Consider the following 26,012-nt stretch of genomic DNA (forward strand, 5'->3'; position numbering starts at 1 on the left):
AGTCTCCCTATACTCATCACTCATCAGACCAATGATCGAGTACAATGCCCCATTCGGAATGTATCTGACCCGACACTTGCAGCAGCTGGAGAGGCCACAAAAGTTCCTCACCAAAAGGATAAAGGGTCTCAAAAATCTGTCTTATGCTGCCCGACTGAAAGAACTCCAGTTATATTCAGTTGCTTACCGCTTGCTCAGAGGTGACCTATGCCTGACATACAAGGCCATGTCAAACCCAGATTTGATGAACATGCTTCATCTCAAAAAATCTAGATCCCTCAGAACCACAAGGGCGGGAGACTTAAACCTCGACACGGTTATTAATACGACGTGCTGGAGGGATAGATTCATCACCCAAAGACTCCCTATGCTGTGGAACAAAATCCCAGTTTATGTGAGGCAGAGCACCTCACTGGCCTTGTTCAAGAGGAATCTTGACCAATGGATGGGAGATCGCAGATACACCCCAGGGGTTACCTCAGTGTCACTGCTCGACAGAGGCACAGCAAAATAATGGGCATAGTTTCTCCAAACTAAAGGGGTGGCGTAAGCCACAAAACTATGGGCTAGGCTTATAAATGCCCTCGGGCAGATAGCCTAGTATGAACCTATGAACCTAGGAACCTATGTGTAAGGAGAAACTAGCAGACCATTTACTGAAAACCTACGCTGCCTTGCCATTACAAAGGGCCAGCTTTAAAGAAACCTTAAGGTAAAAACACAGTCTAAAGCCAAAGAAATATGGGAAAATGATTCTCAGCTAGAGCGCCTTCTGCGTGGAAACATGCGTGAATGGGCATACCTTCGTTGAAGGTTGTGCGTCAGGCCTGGCAAGCCGGTATGTAAAAATCAACTGCCAATCATTAGCGGACCAGAGTTCCGCTGTGGCGACCCCTAACCGGGAAAAGCCGAAAGAAGCAAACAAACAACAGGGTATAGCTAAGAAATAAAAAGAGTTAAAGGAATTAAAAGACATTAAAAATCATAATCAACAAGTTCAAAAGCAGGAACAATACAACAGGCAAAACTAAGTTTTGTAGTTATCATAATGTTAGAGCTTCATGATTCATGTCCATCCAGTTCAAAGGCAGGACTGTCACCCACAGGCAGGTTCAACAGATAGCACACATGCCTTTGGAGTTAGATCTTCAGAAAGTTATGGGTTCAATTTTCATTCCAGGTGACTGGATTCCTTTTTCAATTACTGATACTGCAGTGCAACATGGGGGTTGGGGCTCAGCACTCATGTGACATTAAACCAAAGCCCCCATGCGCCCAGGTTGGTAGTAACTCAGGTGGATGTACAAGATCTCACAGCATTTATAAAAAAAGAGTAGAGGAATTTATCCAGTGCCACAGCCAAATTTCCCCTAGTCCATATAAATATCCATATAAATACCACCTTGATTTTACCCTGAAGAGAGACCACCAGTCTAGCGGGACTAATCTGTTCAAAGGATAAATAAACATATTTTAGCATCCTTGGGGGTTTCCCCAATCCGGAACTAATCCCCTCCCTCCCAATAAAGCAACACCCTTCCTTCTCATCCCGACTGAATTTGCCCCAAGGCTAAGGATATTCAATTTTTTTCTGTGTATGCTCAGGCAATGAAGTTTGCATTCAGCTTTATTGATAAATTCAGTAAAAAAACAATGGCAAACTGACTGACTGATTTAGGTTTAGGCATAAAGCTATTGTTAGCGCTTATAAACACCTTATCTTTATGGAAAACAAAATATGGAGGACAGCAAGAGAGGGATCATAGTTCAAAAACCTTTCACGCTGACATTGCTATACTAAAACCAGCATCTTCCAAATCAAATAATTTAGCTCTGTCCTGGCAGCAAGTTCAAAAGGACGATGCTTTAGTCTCTCTAAGATGAGATGGAGATCCCACAGAGGGGCGGCAGGATCTTTCATCGGTGGTCAAGCAACTCTCAGATAAGCTTAACAGACCTTCAGTGATGTTACTGATGATGACAGAAACCCTTGATGGAAACTGGCTGTAGCTACTAAATGTACTTTCAAAGTAGAAAAGCTAGAGTCCTTATCAAAGGTGCTGGCCTGAAAAAAAGACCTACCTTTGCTGTGTAGTCCAGAGAGACAGAGAAAATTCTATTGTCTTTGTAAATCTTCCTAGCAGAAGGGCATTGGGGTGCAGTTAGGATATGAACCACATTAGGTGAATATGCAGGGATCTTGGCCATCACCAGAACTGGAGAATCCATGTTAACTTGAAACAGAGTGGATAAGATTCAGGCTTACCAGATGGTGGAGTTAAAAGGCCTGGCTGAAACTAAAAAAGAGGAGATTTCTTTAAGTAAGGCTATAACAGGGGATACATGTATATCAGGGCCAGAATGGGCCTATAAGAATGACTTTGGCCTTGCACATTTTAACTCTCTAGAGAAATTTCAACATTAGTGGAAATGGAGGAAACACATGTAGTAATCCTGGACACCACTGATGAACAAATACATCCACAAAGTCTGACCCTTTTGAGGGATTAGGGAAAAACACTGCTGCTGTACTTGGAGTTTGTTGAGAAGGCAAATAGGTCACAGCACGGTTCCTCCCAATGGCAGAATATTGTCTGAGCTACCACCAGACTGACGAACACTCGTGATAACAATAGATATCTGCTGAGACTGCCAACTAAACAGCTAGCTTAGCCAGGATTGTGCACTGCTATCAGAAAGCAATATGAGTTGATCGGTCATTTCCATAGCCTCCTGACACAAGGGGTAGGACTCTATTCCCCCTTGTCTGCCCTGTTACACCACTGACATACTGTCTGAGGGGACAGCAACTGCACCCTCGGGAAGATGATCCTATACAGTTCTCCAGTTAGAAGAGGACTGGCTTCAATTCCAGTACATTTGTGTGTCGAAAGGCCTCCTGTGCTCATCTCATGGACTACCTACCCTAAACAGTGCCTTCCAACCACAGATCTGAAGCATCCATGGTGACTGTGACCATAGAGACGGAAGCAGTGAAAGGACAGCCTTTTGCTACACTGTGCTACTGAACCCACCAGAGAAGGTGCCTGCAACATGCTCAAGACAGAGGGATAGAATACGTCATAGGATTGGTCATCAGAGTCCAGTGAATTTGTGCGATCCACTGCAAAACTCTGACATGTAATTTCACCAAAGGATTTAAGTGGATAGCCACAGTCATCAGATCCAAGACATTTAGGTTGAGTACACCTACTGGTCTGGGGTGCAGCAAAAGGAGTTGGATTGATTTCTTTCTAGAGTGAAACAATGACTTGCTGTGTCCAGGTGACAGACTATGAATGCTTGTGCCTGCTACAGCTCTAATTAGGACATGGTGTTCACCACTATTCCCAGGACAGAGGCAGCTGCAGTAAGGGGTCCCTTGCACAAATCAGTATCACCCTTCTTAGGGCAGCTAATGCCATTCCTCTAATTTTGGAAGACCTCTATCATGTGCAATCTCAGGTGAGCCATTACTGATGCCAAGCAGCTTTCTAGGGACACTAGGAGAGGAACAGTCTGAATGCTCAAGACAGGACTTATTTTCAGACACCCCTGTACCATCATCAGCTTGATACTACAATGCCCTGTTGGAAACATGATGAAAAATCCAGTGCTCTAAACTCGGAACTGTCCTGGCATAGAACAAGGGTGCTTCTCTAGGGTTTGATAACATGATCCGTTGTATTGACACTCAGCCCTGGCCCCAGGTTTTCTGAGTCGAAACTGTTGGTAATGAGCTCATTGGTCCCAATACCAATGTTGACCTCAAAATGATGATGCTCAGAAAGTGAATCCTAGTCTTGGCACAGATAGCAACACCATTCCACAGAGTGGCATCGCTATTAATGCTGCTGATGTCAATGTTTGGAACAACACCTAGGGGGTCAGACCTGATGTTCACACTGAACCATGGATGTCTATTGACCTCAGACCTAGTGGACCAAGACAACAAAGGAAAGTGCATCAAAGTTGTTGTCTGTTCTCTGTAAATGCAGTTTCAGACTTAAGTTTACATGTCCCCAGATAAAAATGAAGTTTCAGGGAAAGATTTGTATGATGAAATACTTATTTCCTGTATTTCATAATAGTCTGGAGTTTAAAGATAATTTATGCAGGAAAATGTGAGGTAATCACTAGTCCAGAAGATGGCTGAATATTGAGAAACAGCTTAATTCTAGCTCTCCCAATGTGAAAACAGAAACTCAGCAGAGAAGGCCAGTGGACGTTTGTGTTTCTGGGTAAATTTCAGTAAATGGCTAGTAAGTGCATTGCTTGGATGCTAGGAAAAAAACACAGAGGACCTGAAGAAAACTCAACTACAAAAGGTAAAGAAAAAAACACTGACTGAGAAAAGTACTGCATTTGCTCAGCAAAAAAGCAGTGCAAACTCCAGACATGACTTCCAGTAACCTAGAGGAAAGCATAAGACAACGGCACACAGACCTGGTTAAAATAAATGAAACAATGATGGAGTATATCAACTCAAAAGGCTGGAAAAAATTGAAGCAGCTTTAAACAGGTATGCAAATAAAGTGGTAAAACTGCAAAAATCAGAGGCCAAAATGAAGAATAGGCTGGCTGAATACGAGACTGCTCAAGAAGACATGTTTCAAAGATTAATACAATAAGACGACAGGGCACATAGGGAAAGCTTGAGATTTTCAGCTGTACCACAGAAGCTGGAAGGAACGGACTGTATTAATTTTATGAAAGCACAAATAAGCAATTGGACTGGTAGTCCACAGAATGAGCTCTTAATTGAAAGGGCACATCATGTGTATGCTCCAAATTTGGTTATGGGAAAGCAACGTAGAACATTAAGAGTAGAGTAAAGATAAACTCCTCCTCCTAGTAGGATTGTATTCTGGCAAAACTGTGGCAGAAGGACAAAATACTAAAAGTGGGAGACAGCAGTGTGTTTGCTAAGAATGATTACTCATTGTACACCAGGCAGAAGAGTAAATGTATTCCACTATTCAGGGAATGCTAAGAAGCAGGCATGAGACTCCAACTGCGGTACCCAGCCATCTTCAAAATCTTTTTTCCTGATGAAGTACATGCTAAGGTGGAAATACAAAAGTTTGTCCAACAAAAAGTGAACTGTGAAACAGAAGGAGATTCTGCTTCTTGTTCATCTGGTAATAAAGACAACAGAGAGACTATGCCAGTGAAACCTTTTCCAATGTTTCAATGCAAAATGCTGGAGAAAAGGAAGGGAGCACGAGAGCTGACTAGAATAATTGAGAGTACACTGGAAATGAAGCAGAGACAGGATATGGGAGATGAACACTTACAGGAATAAAACCAGTAACTTGAAAACTGAAACTCGAGATTAGAAAGCAACAATTATATTTGTGAAATATGAAAGAACAAGAAAATTTGGAAATATTAGATTTTTTTGGACAGTTAGACTCAAAGTATATGCCCTACTTCATGTCACCAATATTTGGAAAAATACTTCTGGAAGGTGAAGAAAGGGGAAAAAGCTAACTGCTAAATAAAACAACAACATTTTTCTTAATAGTATTTTATGCTGTATGATTTTTTTTTGCATGCCATGAAAAAGAAGTTATGTACTCACCATAACATTCCATTTGTGTTGTCCATCTTGCCTTCATTCTTCACTGGTTGGGTTTGGAACTGATCCTTGGTTTCGACTCTGTCATATACAAAAGCTCGAGGTCTTCCACTGGCTCATGGCTGTATCCCTATCCCATCATGGCCTAGGAAAGCTCCCCAGATCTTGTTTGCTGATAAAACAATATGCAATAGAAAAACTTATTCCAAATTTATCGAGTGAAGAAAGCTGGAGAACATATTTTCCCAATCGTGACCACTCTGTCCTCCAGGAGCCAAAGGCTGGTGGAAGGAGGGTGGGATATGAGAATGAAGGCAAGATGGACAACACACATGGATGTTATAGTGAATAGATAAATTCTTTATGCAATGTTGTCCTATCTCACCTTCCTTCTTCACTGGGTGGGACAGCATCCCTAGCACCATATTTCTTGGGAGGCTCACGGGAGAATATTCTTCAGAACAGTGGACCCAAAAGAAGCCCTGTTCCTGGAGGCCAAATCCACTTTGTAATGAGTGATAACAGTATGAGGCTATGCCCATGTTGAAGCAGCACAAATGGTGTCAATTGGTAGTCTAGCCCGAAAGCAGATGAGGCTGCTATGGCTCTCACAGAATGACCCTTAACTTTAAAGGGTAGATCTTTGTTGTGAAATTTACATGCAAAGGTAAAGCAATCTGATAATCATTTTGAAAGTGTGACCTTAGAAACAGAAACACCTTTTTTAGATTCTGAAAATGAAACAAATAATTTGGTCAGATTTTCTGAAATCCTTTGTCCTATGCAAGTAGAAACGTAATTGTCTATGTACGTCTCTGTGTAGCGAATATTCTGCCTTGTTGCCATAGTTAGAAAAAAACACTGGTAGTTCTATGAACTGATTTAAGTTAGACTCTGAGCATACTTTTGGTAGGAAGGATGGGTATGTTTGAAGTTAAACTCTGTCACTGTGGAAAAGCACGTGGGAGGGCTTTATAGATAATGCTTGTAGCTGTGAAACTCTTCTAGCGGAAGTGATGGCAATCAAAATAATTGTCTTCCATGTCAAGAACTTCAGCGCACAGGATGATGCAGGTTCAAAGGGTGGAAGAATCAAGCAGGATAAAACAAAATTTAGGTTCCATGGTGGTAAAGGGGTCTTAATAAAGTAGTTCCCTTCAGAAAAGCTTTGCATAGTCTGAGACATCAGACTGGGGCCCAAATCACTTGCATGAAAATTAGATATCGCTGCTAACTGGACTGGAATGGTAGGCACAGCTGGGCCTTCATTGAACAGCTTCATTAAAAATTCAAGAATGGAACCTATGGGTGCAGAAAAGGGATCAATGTGGTTACTTAATGCCCAGAAGAAAATCTCTTCCATTTACTCAAGTATAATTTCCTCGTTGAAACCTTATGAGACAAGATCAAGATACGTTTCACACATGAAGAAAGGTTAGGGAGCCTGGCTATATTTGGAATGGGAGCACCAAGCTGTCAATTTGACGGTTTGAAGAGAGGGATGGAGCATCCCTGACACATGAGTCAGAAGATCCGGAACTGGATCCAGAACCCACGGCTCCTCCTGGAGATGAGGCCAAAGGAAGGGGAACCATATTTGATGAGGGCAGTACGGGGCAACGAGAATAAAATTGCTTCCCAATGAGCTGGCTTTCTGAAGAACTTTGGATAACAATACAAAGGGAGGGAAAACAATGGAATGGGAGGGAAGGCGTAGAGGAGACCAGAGGGCCAAATCGTGTCAAGTGAATCCCTTAGTGACTCCCCTGGAGAGGGGAATAGGGCAAAATAGCTACTGCATTTGGCATTCATGGATGTGGCAAAAAGGTTGCAGCAAGGCTGGCCCCATTTGCGGAAAATCATCTCCACTACTTGTTTTAGGGACCACACGTGAGGAATCAGAATCGCTCTGCTGAGATATAGTCTGTCATCTCGTTGGATTTCCCCGGGATGTGCGTTGCTATGAGAATGCATTGGGAGGAGATCGCCCACTGCCATACTCTCAGGGCCTCTTGACAAAGGGGTAGGACCTGGTCCCTCCTTGTTTATGTACCAAACAACTGACATGTTGTCAGTCTGTATTGTAATAGTTCCTAGCGGAAGAGAGTCCTGAAGTGCTTGCAATGACAAGAGCACTGCTCTCATATCTTGGACACTGATGTGCACATGGGCCTTGTGATCCTGCCAAGTGCCTTGAACTGTCCTTCCCAGAAAATGCCCCCCCCAATCTGGGAAGCGTTCATGGTTACTGTGGCTACTGACTGTGGAAGAACAAAGGGTCGGTCTAATGTCACAAGTGGAGTGAAGCTACCAGTGAAGGTCTTTCTTGCAGGACTCCATTATCAGAATTTGTTGGGACATTGGCAGTTCCTGCAATGACCATTGAGTGAATAGTAGCCACTGCAGAATCCTCATGTGCAAGCTCGCTAATAGAACTAAATTTATTGCTGCTGCCATGGTTCCCAAGGCTTTCAGGACTGTCCTTGCCTGTACTCTTTTCTTGGAAAGAAGGTTTAAGATCTGATGCCACAGTACTTCTCTTTCTGGAGGAAGTATTGCCATCATTTTTAGTGTGTCTAGCTCTGCTCCTATAAAAACGATACATTGAGATGGCAACAAGGCAGATTCTTGGTAATTTATCGTGATTCCTAGAGGAGAGCAGTGAAGTAATGTGGTGTCTCTTGCTTTCAGTAGTAGATGCTTGATGGTGGCGGTTTGGAGCCAGTTGTCCAGATACGGAAACACTCTGAATCCTGGATGTCTCAAGTGAGCCGTGACTACTGCCATACACTTGGTGAACACTCTGGGGGCTGTAATGAGACCACTCTGGGGGCTGTAATGAGACCAAAGGGCAGAGCCCAAAATTGGTAGTGACTGGCTCCCAGCCGGAAGCTCAGGTGACTCCTGGATGGCCTTGTCCATTTTTATGTGGTAGTAAACATCCTGGAGGTCTACAGAGCACATCCAATAGTCTTTTTTTTAGAAAAGGGAACATCAACTGCAGTATTACCATCCGGAAAGTTGTTTTTCTTACTGATTTTGTTTAATCCGCTGAAATCCAGTACGTGTCTCCAGTCCCCTGTTCTCTTTGGCGCTAAAAAGAACCTTGAGTAAGTTCTGGATCCTATTTGGTCTGCGGGGACTATTTGGATGAGTCTTTTTCTCTAGCAACTTTTGAATTTCTAGAGTTGCCTGTTCCCTCTGACTGGGTGGAACGTCTGGGATGTGCTTTATATTTGGGACAGGGAATGAAAATGGTATAGAGTAACCTCTGGATACGATACTTTGTACCCACTTGTCTTTTATTTCCAGCCAGGATTCTGGGTGCAAAGATAAGCGACCCTGACTGCCTCCAGAGCACGACAGATGGGCCTAACCCTTCAGGAGCGCTGAAAGGGCCTACCACGGAATGAATCCCTGTCGCCCTGATTCTGCACAGCATCTTCAATTACTACTTCCCTCTCTGCCCCCGGGGGAAGAATCACAATGTGTGGCTTAAAAAGCTCTCGGATTTTTGTAATCACATTTTTTCTCCCTTTTGGATAAGGTCTAGAAGGTAGACAAAAATGGATTCCTACGGCAGAGAGAGTTTTTCCTCCTTGTTCACAACTGGTTAGTGTGTTCTTGACTTTTGGCCCGAACAAGGATGAGCCATCAAAGGGAACATTTATAATGGAAGATTTAAAGGGCTCTGGAAAGTCACACAAGCGCATTCAGGAATGTCTCCACAGGGAAATTCCCGAACCTGCTGCTCTACTCGCTCCGTCTGCTGCATAAGAAATGAGTCTCATGGAGGAGTTAAACACAGAATTTAAGGTGGAGAGCTGAAAGGAAGCTTTGCCTGATACCCCTGCAGCTACTGTACCTTGGAGAGTGCATCTTCTAGCTCTTTCAGGATATCTGTTTGTTGCCTAGTAAAGTGTGTCAGATAATTCAGCGATCTGAGTGTAAAAGTCGCTGAAAAGAACATGCACTTCCCATATCTGTCCATCGTACAAAACTCCTTGTTCAAAGGATGGACAGATGAGGATGTCTCAGAAAGTTCTTTTTTGTGGCAGTCACCACTACCATAGTATCTACTGTAATGCCCTAAGAAAATCTATCTGAGGGTGCTGAGATAAACTTGTTTGGCCTCCGAGGAACTGGCTCCACTGCGTCTGGAGACTCCCACTCCTTTCAACTAATTCCAAGAGCTCATCGAAAGGCAGAGACACCCAAGAGTCGGAAGGGTGAGACCCACGGGATTTTAGATATACAGACTCCTCCTCAGAAGGGTTGATGGACTTCCAGCCACCTCTCTGCTTAAGGATTTCTAGGATGTCTGCAAAGGAGACATTCTCAGAGGGTGACTGTGGGGACCCTTCTGACTCATCTAGGTTTGTATCAGAGGTGACCGATTCCTCTGAGGATGCTTGCTCTTGCAAAGTCTCTTTCAAAGGACCTCTTCAGAAGGGTACTCTGGAAAGGTTTTGGAAGGGGGGGGGTTCCCCTGATGGGCTATCCTGAGGCCTAGGGTTTCCACATGTTTGTGGATGGTGTGGTGCAGAGTCAGGCACCGGTGATTTTGAGGGAAGAAGGTCAGTCCTCCCCTGATCAGATGATGCCTCCGGCTCCGAAGAGCCAGAAAGGATCCCCGTGACCAAGGGGGTTGGCTCCAAGACTAATGAAGGAGCTGAGCTTACCAGCACCAAAGCCCTGAGAGGTAAGTTCGGTTCTGACAAATGTCAGATCAGACTCCCCTCTTTGGACCCAACTGGACAGCATCAGCTCCTAGACTCTGAGTTCAAACGAAACAGAGGATGCCGGAGCAGATGGTCGGACCTGAAGAACCTGGAGTAGGTCTTGATGCACACAGTTTCACTATAAGAGGTTCCAGACATTCCGGCTCAGAGGTCCAAGGTCAGCTCGGAGGAGGAATCAATGTCAAAGGGGAGGTCCTGATCGGCTCCTAATCCCTCTGGGTTGGAGCAGATTGCGGTTTGGTCAGCACCGGTGTCCTTAAAAGTCTGCACACCACCCGATCCATGTCATCACTGGGAACATTCTTGGAGTACTGAGAGGAGAGAGCAGGAGATCCGATCAGTTATAGAAAAGGTGACCTTTGTAGGGGAGACCAGTACCAATTCTGGGGACTGGCTCCATAATTCAAATTCTATTGGCCCCGGTAGTGAAGGAGCTGATAATGAAGATTTTTCAGGCCCAACAGTCTTTGGGTCCAGTGAAGAAACTTTGGTCTGCTTATTTGCTGGCTCCAATTGGCCAGAAGGAGATAACCTTTTCTCAGATTTATCAGACTTGGATGAAGGAGACTTGATCAATTTAGAAGTGCCTTGACCTACTTCTAATGCTTCAGTGAAGGGGGACTTCAGTAAGCCTCTGACAATAAGCTTGTTCGTCCTTTCAAGAAGCACCCTAGAACTAAAAGTGTGGCAAAAAGAACAGGTTTCTTGCAGATGCAAAGCACCAAGACAATATACACATAGTGTCTCCATCTGTGATGGACATTTTCTGTCTACACTTCACACACGTTTTAAACCCAGAGGGTTTGGTCTCTTTATATTCCTTAGACATAACCAGTCTACTAACAGACAACAACAAATAAGAAAAAGTGTCCAACTACTTAACAGTCTAATAGATAAGCCCAAGATATGACTATACTATATATACAACTTTTTTTTTTTAAACAACAACAAGAAGACAAAAACCTTAGGGAAAGAAGTGGCAGTTCTCTAACTTAAACGAAACTGCCTAGTCACAGGGGTTGGATAGCCCTCTAACTTAAACAGGCAGTGGCAGCCCTCTAACTCAAATGAGCCGACGGTTTTGGTTTGGAGTAAGTAAAAGGAGCAAAAAGATTCTTCACACACACTCTAAATTAAACGTGTGTGTAAAAGGGCCAGGTAAAGGATAGAAAGAAACCCCTGTAACTAAAAACAGGCTTTAAACAGTAAATTTAAGCCGGGATAGGGAGTAACACAGGCCTAGCAAACAAAAATGACAGCCAGAAAGCAAAGCAGAACAAACTCTCTAAACTAACTAGATTATTTAAAAGCTAATTGTTACGTTTTTAAACAGCAAAAAACACTAAATACAACAAATACAACAATAGTAAGAAGAAAAAAGTTTTCCAACTTAGCCAGAGCCAAAATGGAAGCACCCGATCTGTTTAGCAACAAACGAGATCTAAGGAGCTTCGTAGGGCATGATGGGATAGGGATATAGCCACGAGCCAGTAGAAGACCACGAGCTTTTGTATACGTTAAGAGTCAGAAGCGAGGATTGGTTCCGAACCAAACCAGTTAAGAATGAAGTCGAGATAGGACAACATAACATCCAAAGTTTTTGCAGTTGTTTTTGAGTGTAATAGAGATCATATCGCTCAAATGTACCAAATTCCATGGTATTTCCCATTTTAGGGGCAAAATAATAGGATACCACGAATTCCTGAGTAGCCCCTTCAAATCCCAATTTTCTTTTGCTGCCTTTAACATTTTATAGTAGTGAATCATTGTTCTTGACATAGGGGACTGATCGTTGCATGCAGACAGTTAGCGGAGTCCTAATTATTAAAAAACTTGCCGAAAACTGCAAGGAAGAGTGCAGTTTCTTCACTCCTAAAACGGAGATTGTGTCACAGTCCTTGTCCTGTGGTGACTAAAGATGGAGTGAGAAAGTGATTGTTCATGTTATTATTTTACACTTGCTAAGCAGCTGTTTAGTGAGTGTAAAAAATAAATAAATAAAACAGAAAAAAGTGTGTGCGCTATACGTATGTTTACGTTTCTGTCCGCATGTGTGAGTGAATGTATGTATGAGAGTAAAAAGAATGTTTATGTGAGAGATCAAGAGCAACCTTGTGTGTGAATGCATGTATGAAAGCAGAAAATGTGTGCGACACAGATCGAGAGAGTGAGGGTGATCTTGTGTGAGTGAATGCATGTATGAAAGCGGAAGAGAGAGAGTGTGTGTGTGTGTGTGTGTGTGTGTGTGTGTGTGTGTGTGTGTGTGTGTGTGTGTGTGTGACAGAGAGAGAGTGAAGAGCAAGGGCGAGCGAGTGATGCTCTGGCAGCAGTTAAGAGGTGTGTTGTTGCAGAAGGGGGTTTAGTTATGGAACAGGTAAAGTAGGGTTAAGTGTGTGTGTGTGTTGGTCAGTGGCGGATTTACAGGGAGATGCTAGAGGATCAGCACGGTTTCTCCAAACTCCTTGGACAGTAACAACTAAGAACAGTCTCTACAATTTTAACGGCAACAGTTACAAGGAGCACATCTTAAATAATGAAAATACTGCTTGCTGCCAAAGTACAAGAAAACAAACACATTTTGTCTTATCAGTGTACTTAGTAAAAAGGGAAGTGTCTGCAATGTCTCTGTGAAATCTGGGCAACACAGCAGCAGGACCCTATTTGGTTGCGGCAGTATAAACTCATCACTGCATTAAATAGCAAGAATTTTAAGTTATTCATACATAAAGTTTAAAACCAATAATTCCCAAACAGAACATGTGCACACATTCCAGATGGATAAGAGGTAACACTTATGCAGATACCTCATGGTAGTTGCTAATATGCTGATAGAAAATCTCATTATAAGGAGTACATAACGGAGCTAAATCTCCCCCATTAACAATATTAGCAGCCATCCACATATGTCGGAACTGTACCACATTTCTTACTACTACGAATGCAGTGTACCTATTCTTTTTAAAGCTGCAGCTAAATCAAGAACAAAAACTGACACCATACCTCTCAAAAGTCTGGTCATACTTCTAAACGTCTCCAAATTTTGCACACAATATCAAATTCAGGTATCAAATAACAGGCTGCCTGCCACAAAATACTGAACGGTGCATTTAAATTACAATTTTTTTTTCTTTTATTCAGGATAACTGATCTTTAAGGCTTTGTTTGGTCAAAGGGCATGCTGCAGCCAATGACGACAAAAGCTATTCGTCTCATGAAACTACTAAAAAAATGCCCACAGCTTCACAGAAAAACAGATTATTGTATGAGATGAGTGGTTTACTGGCAGTCCCAGGGTTAAGGACGATATCTGCTTTTTATTATGTCCTTAAGTCAAATTTGCATGCAAGTCGAAACACATACATATGGCTCTTATTAAATGTCACTTAGTCAAATGCTTGCCTCACTCTAGTATTTATTTTACTTTTCTTTGCATATAAAATACTTTAGAAACATTTCCACAAACAAACAAAAAAAATCTTAAACATAATGCTGTATACTGTAGCTATGCTTCCTTACTTCAGATCAACAAAGCTGGCTTAAGACATCTTGTTATTAAATACAGTGTTTATGAGGACTTTTTCACACACACAAACCATACCTCTCAACTTTACAGACTTTCACAGGATGTCCAGATTTATGTCTCATATTTTTGGTCCATTTTTCATAAATTTGTGGTTGCTTAGCAAAACTAGTGGCAAATCATAGGTTCATAGGTAGGTACTGGGCTATCTGCCCGAAGGCATATATTAGCCCAGCCATGTTGTGCGGTATTCACCGCCCCTCTGGTTAGTTCTCTAGGCCCTTGATCTAGCAGCTAGTACCCTTGGCCCCTATCTAGTAGAGCTGCTGGTGTGATCCCTGGTGTGAACTGTCTGTTACCGATCCACTCGTCAAGGTTCCTCTTGAAGAGTGATAGTGAGGGGCTCTGTCTTATGTAGATCAGGACCTTGTTCCATAGCAAGGGAAGTCTTTGCGAAGGGAATCTATCCCTCCAGCATGTTCTACTCATTGTTGTGCTGAGGTTTATATCCCTAGAGCGTGTAGCTCGAGTAGATTTGGTTTTGCTAAGATGGAGCATGTTCAACAGTTCTGGGTTGGACATGGCTCTGTATGTTAGACAGAGATCGCCTCTGAGAAGGCTGTATGCAACAGAGAAAAGCAGTTTTTTTTTCAATCGTGCTGCATAGGGCAACTGTTTGAGGCCAGTAATCCTCTTAGTGAGGTACCTCTGTGGTCTCTCCAGCTGCTGGAGATGCCTGGCCAGGTACATTCCCAATTGGTGCACTGTACTCAATAATGGGTCTGATGAGGGAAGAGTAGAGGGGCACCACTACATCCTTAGATCTTGATGCGAACCCTTTCGTGATCAGATGGATCACATAGAAGGATTATCTAACCACCTTGGCAACATGGTTATCAAAGGAAAGCTGACTATCTAATTGGGTCCCTAGATCCCTTATTACTTCTTCAGATTTCAGGGGGTTACCTCCTATGCGGTAGTTCGTGGGTACTCTGTTTTTTTCAAAGGGGATTACTATGCATTTTTTAGCATTTAGCTTGAGACCATGGCTTTGACACCATGCATCAGTCTCATTAAGGCCCTTCTGGAGGATATCCATGTCGGCCGGAGACTCTATTATAGCACCCAGTTTGCAGTCGTCCTCAAACTTGGTCAGCCACAGCCCTTCATTGCTTGCCTGTACTTGAGAAGTATATGCCAAACAGGAGGGGCCCCAGGACAGAGCCCTGAGGCACACCACTCATTACTGGTCTGGATTCGGACATAGATCCCGCTACTCTTACTTTGTGGGATCTGTCTGAGAGCCAGTTTGCGATCCATCTTGTGACGTAAGGGTTTATGTCCAGGTTGGTGAGTTTATCAATAATACCCGAATGGGGAATGGTGTTAAATGCTTTAGCAAGGTCAAGGTAAGCCGTGTGTACCTCCTTTCCCTTATCTACAGCCTGAGTAACTGTCTCAAAGAAGTCCACCAGGTTCAGTAGGCATGATCTGCCCTTGACGAAGCCGAACTGTGTGGGGTCAAGAGTTTGGAGGTTCCCAATCTCTCCATTTATGAGTTCCATAATGATTCGCTCCATTGCCTTACAGATCAGACTGGTCAGGCTTATTGGTCGGTAGTTTCCAGGGTCGATTGTGGCCCCACCCTTGTGCAGCGGAACCACAGTTGCTGTGCGCCATTCTATGGGCACATATCCTGTCGAGAGGCTGAGACTCAACAGGGTATTCAAATGTGGGGTTAATTCATTTTGGAGCTCGCATATGACACAGCCTGGGACACCATCTGGTCCCATGGAGGCAGTGTTTTAGCTTTATATAGAGCCTTATTAACCAACGTATCAGTAATAACTGGAGTTACACAATCCCCTGGAATAGTAATAGGCCTTGTAGGTGGTGAGGGGGGAGATAAATTTGCACTGAACCTGTCAGCCAAGATGTTGGCAATGTCAGTGGGGTCAGTGTATTTTGTTCCATTTTGTACTAGCTCAGAACAGACCTGAGAGTTGCCATTTAGATTTTTGACATAACCATAGAAGGCCTTATGGTTATCCTTGGCAACTTTCTTTTCGAAATTGGCTTTAGTTGACTTGATGAGGGCCCTCAATTTCTTACTAATGCTGATCAGGGATGATTTTTCTACTTGAGATTTGGCCTTTTTTTGTACAAGTCTCCTCCTTTTGTTGTATAGTTTTGCTTATGGCCGGGGTCAACCAGACTGGTTTCTTTTTGCTTGAGGAAGGAGTCTTGGTTTTATTTGGGATGGCACGGTCCATGCAATCCTGAAGATGTATATAAAGTGCCTTGGTGTAGGATTTTGCATCCTGGATATCATTATCCTTCTGCAAGGGAATAGTGAAGCTTTCCACTTCTGACGGCAGTAGTTTGAAGTTTGCTTTGGAAAGTTTTTTTTACGATGGTTTGTTTGACTGGGGAAGGTGGAGGGGTGAGGATGTCCGGAGTTATTAGTTTGTGGTCTGATCTGACCAGAGAAGGAGTGATAACAGGTATGGTACAATGGGCGCCCATATTTGTGATGACTAAATTCAATATACTGTCCCCTCTAGTGGGAGAACATACCAGTTTGTTCAAGGGCATTTGAATTTATAAATTCTATGAACTGCTGGGCATAGGAGTTAGAACTTTGGTAGTTCGCCCAGTCTATACCAGGGTAGTTGAAATCACCCAAAATTGTGGTGTTGGGTAGGACCTTTACATTTTCCAATGCGTCAAGGAATGCTGAGTGAGCATCTTGGGACATGGTGGGCGATCTACAATAGGCTACGACTTGAAATGTGGTTTTGCCTGCTGATAGTTGCGCATGGATGATCTCTGGGGCATCAAGCTGCGCCACTAACCTGGAGATGTAGGTATCCTTGATGAATATGGATACACCTCCGCCCTTTGTATTGCGATCCGGTAACTGATGCCGGAAGGCAGGATATGAATTGTAACCTGGTAGCGCTGGGGTGCTCTCTGGAGCCTTGAACCAGGTTTCCGTCACTGCACAAACATCGATTTTCTCCATACTGAGGAGTGCCTCGAGTGTGTGCATTTTGAGGTTGAGTAGCATTACCCTTAGTTTTTGGTTACCTGTTAGACTGAAGTTATAAAATAATGACAGACATTTGAGTTTCAGAATTCATACCCTTCACAAAATTCATGCTAATGCAAAACCTGTTATTCCATCAACTTTCTAATTTTGTAAGAGCAAGATTTATTAACTGTCCCTATTTTATGGGCATTTGTCCCACTTTTATTTACGGCTTTGTCCAGATTTCTTGCTCCAAGAGTTTTAGAAGTATGAGGCGCGCACACACACACACACACACACACACACACACACACACACACACACACACACACACACACACACAAACACACACACAAACACACACAAACACACACAAACACACACAAACACACACAAACACACACAAACACACACAAACACACACCATACTTTACCTATTCCACAACTAACCCCCTCCCCCTATGCAACCACCCACCTCTTAACTGCTACCAGGGGATCTCTCCCTCACTCTCTCTCTCATACACAGTCTCTTCCTCATTCATACCAGCATTTACTCACACATTGTATCTATTGGTTGTCCGCATGTCGGATGTCCATAATCAGAGGACTGCCTGTACCTGCAACTACAGAACACTTTTGTTAAACTTTGCAGAAAAAATAGAAGAAATGGGAGAAAGTGTGTGAAATGTTCTCTATATTAAAAAAGTGTTACTTGGCACATTCTAACTGGCATTACCTTTCTTTTTTAAGCAATAATTGCAGTGAAAGTTTGCAGTATTCTGCATCAGCTTACTCCCCCACCAAGACGTCACAGCTGCTTGTTTTTTTCTGTACTATACATTGTCATCGGAGGTCAAAACAAGCAATTTATTTTTAATATGACAGTTTTTGATTTTTTGATGCCATCTGCTTTGTGTACTGTACATCTTAAAATAAAATGTGATTATTTTTTGCATATATTCCAGCCTTATGATTCGATCACTGGTAAATACAGGTTGTGCAACTACTGGAAGGGGATGGGAGGTAAAGTACAGTTTTGTACCTACCATAAATGTAGATGTTAGAGTGTCTTCACTGCTGTAGTCATTACACTTGGGTTATCCTGCTGTCAGGTGGGCCCGTAGTCGGCCTGAGTTCCATAGTCTTGGTCCGGCGTCGGTTGCTGTCGCCTCTTCCCTGACGTCAGTGCGCCAGAGGTATATAAGCAGCAGCCGACGCCATTTTCTTCAGTTTTTCTTGCCCAAGATGTCAGGTGCCCCCAAAAATGGTAGTCAATACATATTGCTAATAAAACATACAAAAAATATAAAAATAAAACCTTCAATAACCAGCAAATACACCACAAAGGTAGTATAGGTTAGTCCCAGATAAGAAAGAGGGGCTGGCGGGTGGGTAACCTGGACTGCAGCAGTGAAGACACTCTAACATCTACATTTATGGTAGGTACAAAACTGTACTATGCTCATCGTGTTTCACTGCTGCAGTCATTACACTTGGGTAGAATCCCAAAGCTGAGTTTGGGTGGCTGGCTCTATAGAGGATTTGGTGTGGCTATGAGGCCCTGCAGCACTGCAGTGGCAAAGCCAGCTCTGGATCTAGAATAAAGAGGTAAATGGTAATGCTTGGTAAAGGTGTGCACTGAACTCCAAGTTGCAGCTTCCAAGATATCTTTGGTAGGTACTCCTTTAAGGTAGGCCGTAGAAGTAGCAGTTGCCCTGGTGGAATGTTGTCTAATGATAGATGGTACAGGTTTCCCATGCTGTGTGTAGCAGAACCAGATACAGTGTCATATCCACTTTGGAATGGTCTGCTTTGAAATAGCCTTTCCCTGTGATCCTGCAGCATATGATAAAAACAATTGTTCAGTCTTTCTGAAAGCTTTTGTTTTGCCCAAGTAGAAGCGTAATTGCCTGTGTATGTCCAAGGAATGTAGAAGTCTCTCCCCTTTATTCTGGGGATTTGGATAACAGGTTGGCAAGAGAATGGTTTGGTTAAGAGCCACACTGGATACCACCTTAGGCATAAAGGAAGGGTTTGTTCTTAAAGAAACCCTGTCTTGGTGGAAAATGATGAAAGGCTCCACTGCCATTAGTGCCTGCAGTTCTGAGACTCTTCGTGCTGAGGTTATTGCCAGAAGCAGAGCAGTTTTCCATGATATATATTTTTAACTCTGCTGAATTGGCTGGTTCAAAAGGAGGCAAAGTGAGCTTTTCCAAAACGAAACTGAGGTCCCAAGTTGGTGTTGGTGCTCTCCGGGGCGGTCTTATGTTTTTAGCCCCTCTGAGGTAATGCTTTAGCAAAGGGTGAGAAAAAATAGGAGGATCTGTGTTGTAATGAGCCGAGATGGCAGAAGCGTGAATCTAAATGGATGAGAAGGATAGTCCTTTGTCCAGCATCTCAGTCAAGTATTGTATTATCTGAGGAATGTTAGGGACCAGAGGATCAAGGTTTTGAGACTGGTTCCAGGCACAGAATCTCTTCCACTTTTCTGAATAAGATTTCCTGGTGCTAGGCCTCCTGGCCTCCAAAATGACATCCATAATAGCTTTGGAAAGAGAAGTTGTCTGTTTGGCTATTGAATCATCCATGCAGACAGGTTTAAAGTTTTGAGCTGACTGTGCAGTATCTAATTGTTTTGCTGAGTCAGAAGGTGTGGAATTTGAGGCAAAATCCAAGGTGGACCTTGAGCTAAGTTCTTTAAGATTGGGTACAAGTGCTGGCGTGGCCAGTCTGGAGCAATCAGAATCATCTGTGGTTTGTCTTGTCTGGCTTTTAGGAGTACCTTTGAAAGGAGAGGCAGTGGTGGGAAGGCATAAACGCTTAGGTTTTTCCAGCTGAACGAAAGAGCATCCACTTTCCATGCTTGTGTGCGATAGGTCCTTGTGCAGAATTTTTGTAGTTGGCAATTCACTGGGGAGGCAAAGAGATCTATGTCCAGGCACCCCCATTTTTGCATTATCATGCTGAAAACTTGTGGATTTAATTTTCACTCATGAGGATCCATGATATTTCTGCTTATGTCGTCTGCCAGAGTATTTATCTTTCCTGGCAGGAATTGTGCTTGCAGATAAACTTGATAAGTTATAGCCGTGTTCCACAAGGTCATGGCTTGCCTGCATAGGGGGTAAGAATGAGTGCCCCCTTGCTTGTTTATGTACCACATCACTGTGGGGTTGTCTGTCCTTATTAATAATTGTCCTTGATGCAGAAGGTCCTTGAAAGCTGTTAGGGCATTTTGTACAGCCAACATCTCTTTTTGATTGATGTGAAGACGCATTTGTTCTGTGGTCCATTTGCCCTGAATACATTTTCCTGCCATGTGTGCTCCCCAGGTGTAATCCGAGGCGTCTGTTGTTATTGTCTGCCTGGCTGTGGGAAGAGTGAAAGGCTGACCCTTGTTGAGGTGACATGCCTGTGCCCACCATCGAAACTCCTGTTGTAGGCAGGGAATTAGAGGTATTACTGTCTCCAAGCTGTGAGAATGTTGAGACCAAACACTTTTTAGGTACCATTGTAATTTCCTCATATGCAGTCTTGCATATGGAATTAGTAGAATGCAGGATGCAATGAATCCCAAGGCCTGCAGAATTTTTCTTGCAGGGAGTTGGGACTTTGTTGCCATCAATTGAAAATACTGAATCAGTTGTCCTTGTTTGTCTGGCGTGAGATAAGCCATCTGGGCCGTTGTATTTAAGCTGGCACCCAGAAATATCTCTTGTGAGGGCACTAATTTTGATTTCTTTTCATTTACTGTGTACCCTAGGCAACTTAATCTTTTTACGAACGCCAGATGCTGTAGAAGAATGTCCTTGCTCTCTGCTTGAATCAGGCAGTCGTCCAGGTATGGATATATTTGAATTCCTTTTTGTCTGCAAAATGCAATTACTGGTGCCAGGCACTTGGTAAAGACCCTGGGTGCAGTAGATACGCCAAAGGGCAGTGCAGAGAATTGGTAGTGTATTGAACCAGCTACGAATCTGAGGTATCTTCTGCAATTTTATCTGATAGGGACATGCAGGTATGCCTCTTTGAGGTCCAAAGTAACGAGCCAAGCTTTCTTGCCCAACATGGGAAGGAGCTGTTGTAGTGTCAGCATTTTGAATTTTGGAACATCCAGGTAAGTATTTAGAGTGGAAAGGTTCAGAATGGGTCTCCAGCCTTTGTCCTTTCTGGGTACCAGGAAGAGTCTTGAGTAAAATCCTTGTCCTTTTTCCTGCTGTGGTACTTTCTGAATAGCTCTCATGTCCATGAGAGCTGTAATTTGTTTTTGTGCCTCTTCCCATTGATTTTGTGGCAGGTCTGGCATTCCTTTTAGCCTTGGAAAAGTGTGAAAGAACCTGTAACCTTGAGACACAACATTCAGCACCCATTTGTCTTGGGTGATTGCTTGCCAGTTTTGAGAAAAAAGTGCTAGCTTCCCCCCTAAGGGAGCTGCCAAAAGGTAAGAGTTTGGCATTGGAAGGGGGAAGTCATTGAGACCGTTTCCTGTAAGGTTGTGACTTATCCTCATCCTGTTTTGGGTTTGAAGCACCCCACTGTTGTGGTCTGTAAGAACCTTGTGGCTGAGATCTGCCTCTTGGGGGTCTGTATCTGCCTCTTTGTGGCCTGTCTGACACTGGAAAGGACCAATTCTTAGCAGGCCAATTTCTGCTAAATCGTGGTGGCTGTACCTGTAAGAAATCCTTTACTGCTTGCATAGGTTTTGCCTTATCCTCCATTTTCTTTAATACCTCTTCTGCCTTAATACCAAATAAATTATCTTGCTGCAAAGGAGCATCCAGTAATTTTGCCTTAACATGATCTGGTAAACTTTGTTCTTTTAACCAAGCATGTCTCCGAATCACAGATCCTGTAACTGCTGCTCTACCAGAAGCTTCTAATGAATCAAAACCGCATTGCAAAGTATGCTTTCCCACTTGTTCAGCTGCATGCAATAAATCCTGCATTTTCTTATAGTCAGGTTGTTCTGCATTTATACTCATTTTCTGTTTTAACTGAGACAGTAAATATTGTTGATACTTAAGCATGTGAAATTGGCAATTCAGACCTCTCACTGCTAAAGTTGTAGAGGTGTAAACTTTCTTTCCCCATCTGTCTAATGCTCTAGAGTCCCTATCCGAGGGAACGGGATTCTTAGCCGTGGAAGCCTTAACCCCTTTGGGACCCTGGGAAATAGCGTCTGGATCTGCAACAGGTTTTTTATAAAGAAATGTGTGAGAGTCAGGGACTCTGTAGTATCTGTCTGGTTTGACTAGAGCTGGGGGTAAAGAATCAGTGTTTAAACTAGATTCAGAGAACATATCATCCACAATGTCCAACACTGGCAGAATAACAAGGGGCCTGTGCTGAGGCAGCAAAAGAAAGTCTCTGAGCCTTTTCTTGGATTCGGAGTAATCCTGGCCCTCCCAATGGAAATGCTCCCTCATGGTATGTGTAAAGTTTCCCCAAAAGAGTAATCCTCAGGAGGAGAGGCTGAAAGAATGGATTCTTCAGCATCAGAATCCTCATAGGGGAGTAAAGAATATCCCTGGTCTGAAGAGGAATCAGAATATACTGAAACCTGGTCAGAGGAATCATAAGTCTGTATCCTACCTAGGCCTTTTATCAGGAGGGGGATGGAAACCCCTGATCAAAGTTATCAAGTCTTCGGCCATCTTGAGCATCTGTTTTTTAGGCATGGAGGCCTGTCCAGGTGAATGCTGCACTTGCTTCTTTGTCTTTAATGTAGGCTTAGTCTTGGCTGTAGTTGTAATGGTAAGGTGAGTAGGCCTGAAAACACCCTCAGAAGCAGATGCCTGCTCAGTGGCTCCGAACCCATCTGAAGGGTTAATCTCCATTGGCCCAATACCTTGAGGCTCCAGAGGCCTAGGCACCTCCACGTGGGAGTCGGACGTGGCCTGTGGTTCTGAGGTAGCGGGTGTCAGGGGCTGCGAAAGCGCCTCACTGAAAACCGGCAACTGGCCTAGAAGAGGCTTCGTCAGTTTTGGACCTCGGAAGCCTTTCCTTATCTTTATCTTTGCGCTTTTTATGCATTTCAGTCGTCGGTTGTTCCGACGGCATTGTGTAATTGAACCTTCGCCCAAAATAATGGCGAGCAAAATCAAACAGACGTTTAATAGTGCGTTTGTTAAATCTAGCACAAAACAGACAACTAGTGACGTCGTGGTCTGGGCCTAGGCATGAAATACAGTAAGAATGAAAATCCTTATGAGGTATTTGCTTCCCACAAGAAATACAATTATTAACTTTTTCTGACATCGGTCTGAGGCAAGAAAAAATTTTCCCCAATGGGGTAATTAGCTTTATTGAAGACTTCGGTTCTGAAATCGAATTTGAAATCTCAGGAGTCGGCCGACCGGCACTTGCGAACTGCTTATGCTTCGGGCACCGCACGGCAAGAAAGACTGAAGAAAATGGCGTTGGCTGCTTCTTATATACCCCTGGTGCACTGACGTCAGGGAAGGGCGACAGCAACCGATGCCGGACCAAGACTTTGGAACTCAGGCGGACTACGGGCCCGCCTGACGGCAGGATAACCCAAGTGCAATGACTGCAGCAGTGAAACACGATGAACATCGACCAATTTCTTAGGAGAACTGTACAGAGCTTCATCAAGAAAGGAGTTGTAGTGATTTATTTTATTTTGCCACATATTGTTATACTGCAGGTGTGTGTGTGTTTCGTGTTTTTTTTTTTTTATAATTCTGGCACATTAGGACTAATATATATTTGGGAGAAGTATTTGGTCGGATCACAGAGAGTCCCTTGTTTAGGTGACATTCCTGAGCCCACCACAAGAATTCCTTCTGGATGCAAGGTATAATCCGAATTACAGTGTCCAAACCGTGGCAGTGTTGAGTCCACACACTTTTGAGATACCATTGTAGCTTCCTCATATGCAGTTTGGCATTGGGAAGTACTAGAATGCAAGATGCCATGAACCCCAAGGCTTGAAGGACTGTCCTTGCAGTCAGCCTGGACATTACTGATAACTGCTGGAAGTATAGATGAAGAGTTCTTTGTTTGTCCGGGGTCAGAAATGCCATCTGAGAAGCTGTATTCAGTCTGACACCCAGAAAGCACATGTCCTGAGAGGGCACTAGACTGGACTTTATTTCGTTCACAGAATACCCTAGGCACCTTAAAACTGCCATTACATACTGGAGATGTTGTAGTAACTTGTCTTTGTTTTGAGCAAGAATCAGGCAATCGTCCAGATAAGGATAAATTTGTATTCCTCTTAGTCTGAAGAAAGCAATTACAGGAGCCAGAACTTTTGTGAATACTCTGGGCGCAGTAGATAAACCAAAGGGCAATGCAGAGAACTGATAATGAGAAGTACCAGCCTGAAACCTCAGGAATCTCCTGCAGCTGGGCCTGATAGGGATGTGAAGATAGGCCTCTTTGAGATCCAGGGTTACCATCCAGTGATCTTTGCCTAGCATAGGCAGAAGTTGTTGTAATGTTAACATCTTGAACTTTGGAATGTCTAGGTAGGTATTGAGAATGGAAAAATCCAGAATTGGCCTCCAAGTGTTTCCTTTCTTTGGCACTAGGAACAGACGGGAATAAAAACCTAGGCCTACTTCTGACGGAGGGACCACCTGAATTGCCCCCATCTGCAAAAGTAATGAGATTTGCTCCTGAGCCTCCATCCTTTGTTGAGGAGGCACATCCGGCATGCCTTTGAAAGGAGGAAAAGTGTGAAAATAAAACTTGTAACCGTGATTTATTATATCCAACACCCATTTGTCCTGGGTGACCAAATGCCAGTTTTGTTTGAAAAGTCCCAACTTCCCTCCTAGAGGAGCTGCCAGTAAAGAAGGGTCTGGCAGCGGAAGACACAGGTCATTGGGTCTGTTTACGAAAGGGCTGACCCCTGCCCTCACCAGAAGACTGTGCAGGAGAACTCCAAGTCCTAGGTCTAAAAGAACCCTGAGCGTGAGCTCTGCCTCTACCACGTCTAGACTTGCCCTTAGACTGATAATCCAAAGAAGGATAAGACCATCCTCTAGCAGGCCAATTCCTACTAAACTTAGGAGGATGCACCTGCATAAAATCCTTGACCGTCTGCATAGACTTAGCCTTATCTTCCATCTTTTTCAAAACTGATTCCACAGGAGGACCAAAAAGTACTTCAGATTGAAGAGGAGCATCCAAAATCCGAGCCTTAACATGCTCTGACAAATTTTGATCCTTAAGCCAGGCATGTCTACGAATAACTGAACCTGTAGCAGCCACCCTGGATGAAGCCTGAAGAGCATCGAAACCACACTGCAAAGAATGCTTGCCAACTTGATCTGATGCATGAACCAACTCCTGGAGCTCCTTACACTCTATGCCCTCAGATAAAGCATCCACCTTAGATTTCAATTGACCTAACAAAAAGTTCTGATACTTCAGCATATGAAATTGGCAATTCAAAGCCCTCATAGCTAACGTAGAGGAGGTGTACACTTTTTCCCCCACCTATCTAAAGCTCCAGAATCTTTATCCAAAGGAACTGGATTCTTAGCTACAGAAGCCCTAATACCCTTAGGACCTTGAATAATAGTTTCTGGATCAGCTCTAGGACTCTTGTACAAATACGTATGTGCTTCTGGAACTCTGTAATATCTGTCCGGCTTAACAGGGGCAGGAGGCAAAGAATCAGGATTAAGGGAAGATTCAGAAAAAACATCCTGAACAACATCTAAGACAGGAGGAATAGCCAAGGGCCTATGTTGTGGCAGAAACAAAAATTCCCTAAGCCTTTTCCGAGAATCTGAAAAATCCTGACCTTCCCACTTAAAATGTTCCCTCATGGAATGTAAAGTCTCAGAAAAAGAAAAATCCTCTGGAGGAGAAGCAGAAGGACAGGAGTCCTCTGCATCTGAATCTGAATAAGAAGGGAATTCCTGAATTTCTTCAGCTGAGGAATCAGAGTAGTCTGAGGAATGATCCATTCCCTCTAAATCTGCCTCCACCCTAGGCCTCTTCTCTGGGGGGGGCATAGAACCCTGATCAAAGTAATCAAGTCCTCCGCCATTTTCAACATATGCTTTTTAGGAACAGGGGCTGGAGAGCTAGAACTATGACCAGGGCCAACCAGACAAGGTTTGGCCTTAGCATGGCCTTTAGCCACTGAAGTAGAAGGCC

At 43.5% G+C, this 26,012-nt stretch overlaps 1 protein-coding gene across 2 annotated transcripts in view; it reads right to left on the reverse strand.

Moving 5' to 3' along the window:
• The window catches only part of GINS1 (GINS complex subunit 1), a 498,875-nt gene that overhangs the window by 322,679 nt on the left and 150,184 nt on the right, over positions 1-26,012 (reverse strand). The gene's annotated exons all lie outside the window — the stretch shown is intronic.

The sequence above is a fragment of the Protopterus annectens genome, chromosome 1.part2 (assembly GCF_019279795.1).
Source record: "Protopterus annectens isolate FY-2018-M chromosome 1.part2, PAN1.0, whole genome shotgun sequence".
Lineage (NCBI taxonomy): Eukaryota > Metazoa > Chordata > Ceratodontiformes > Protopteridae > Protopterus > Protopterus annectens.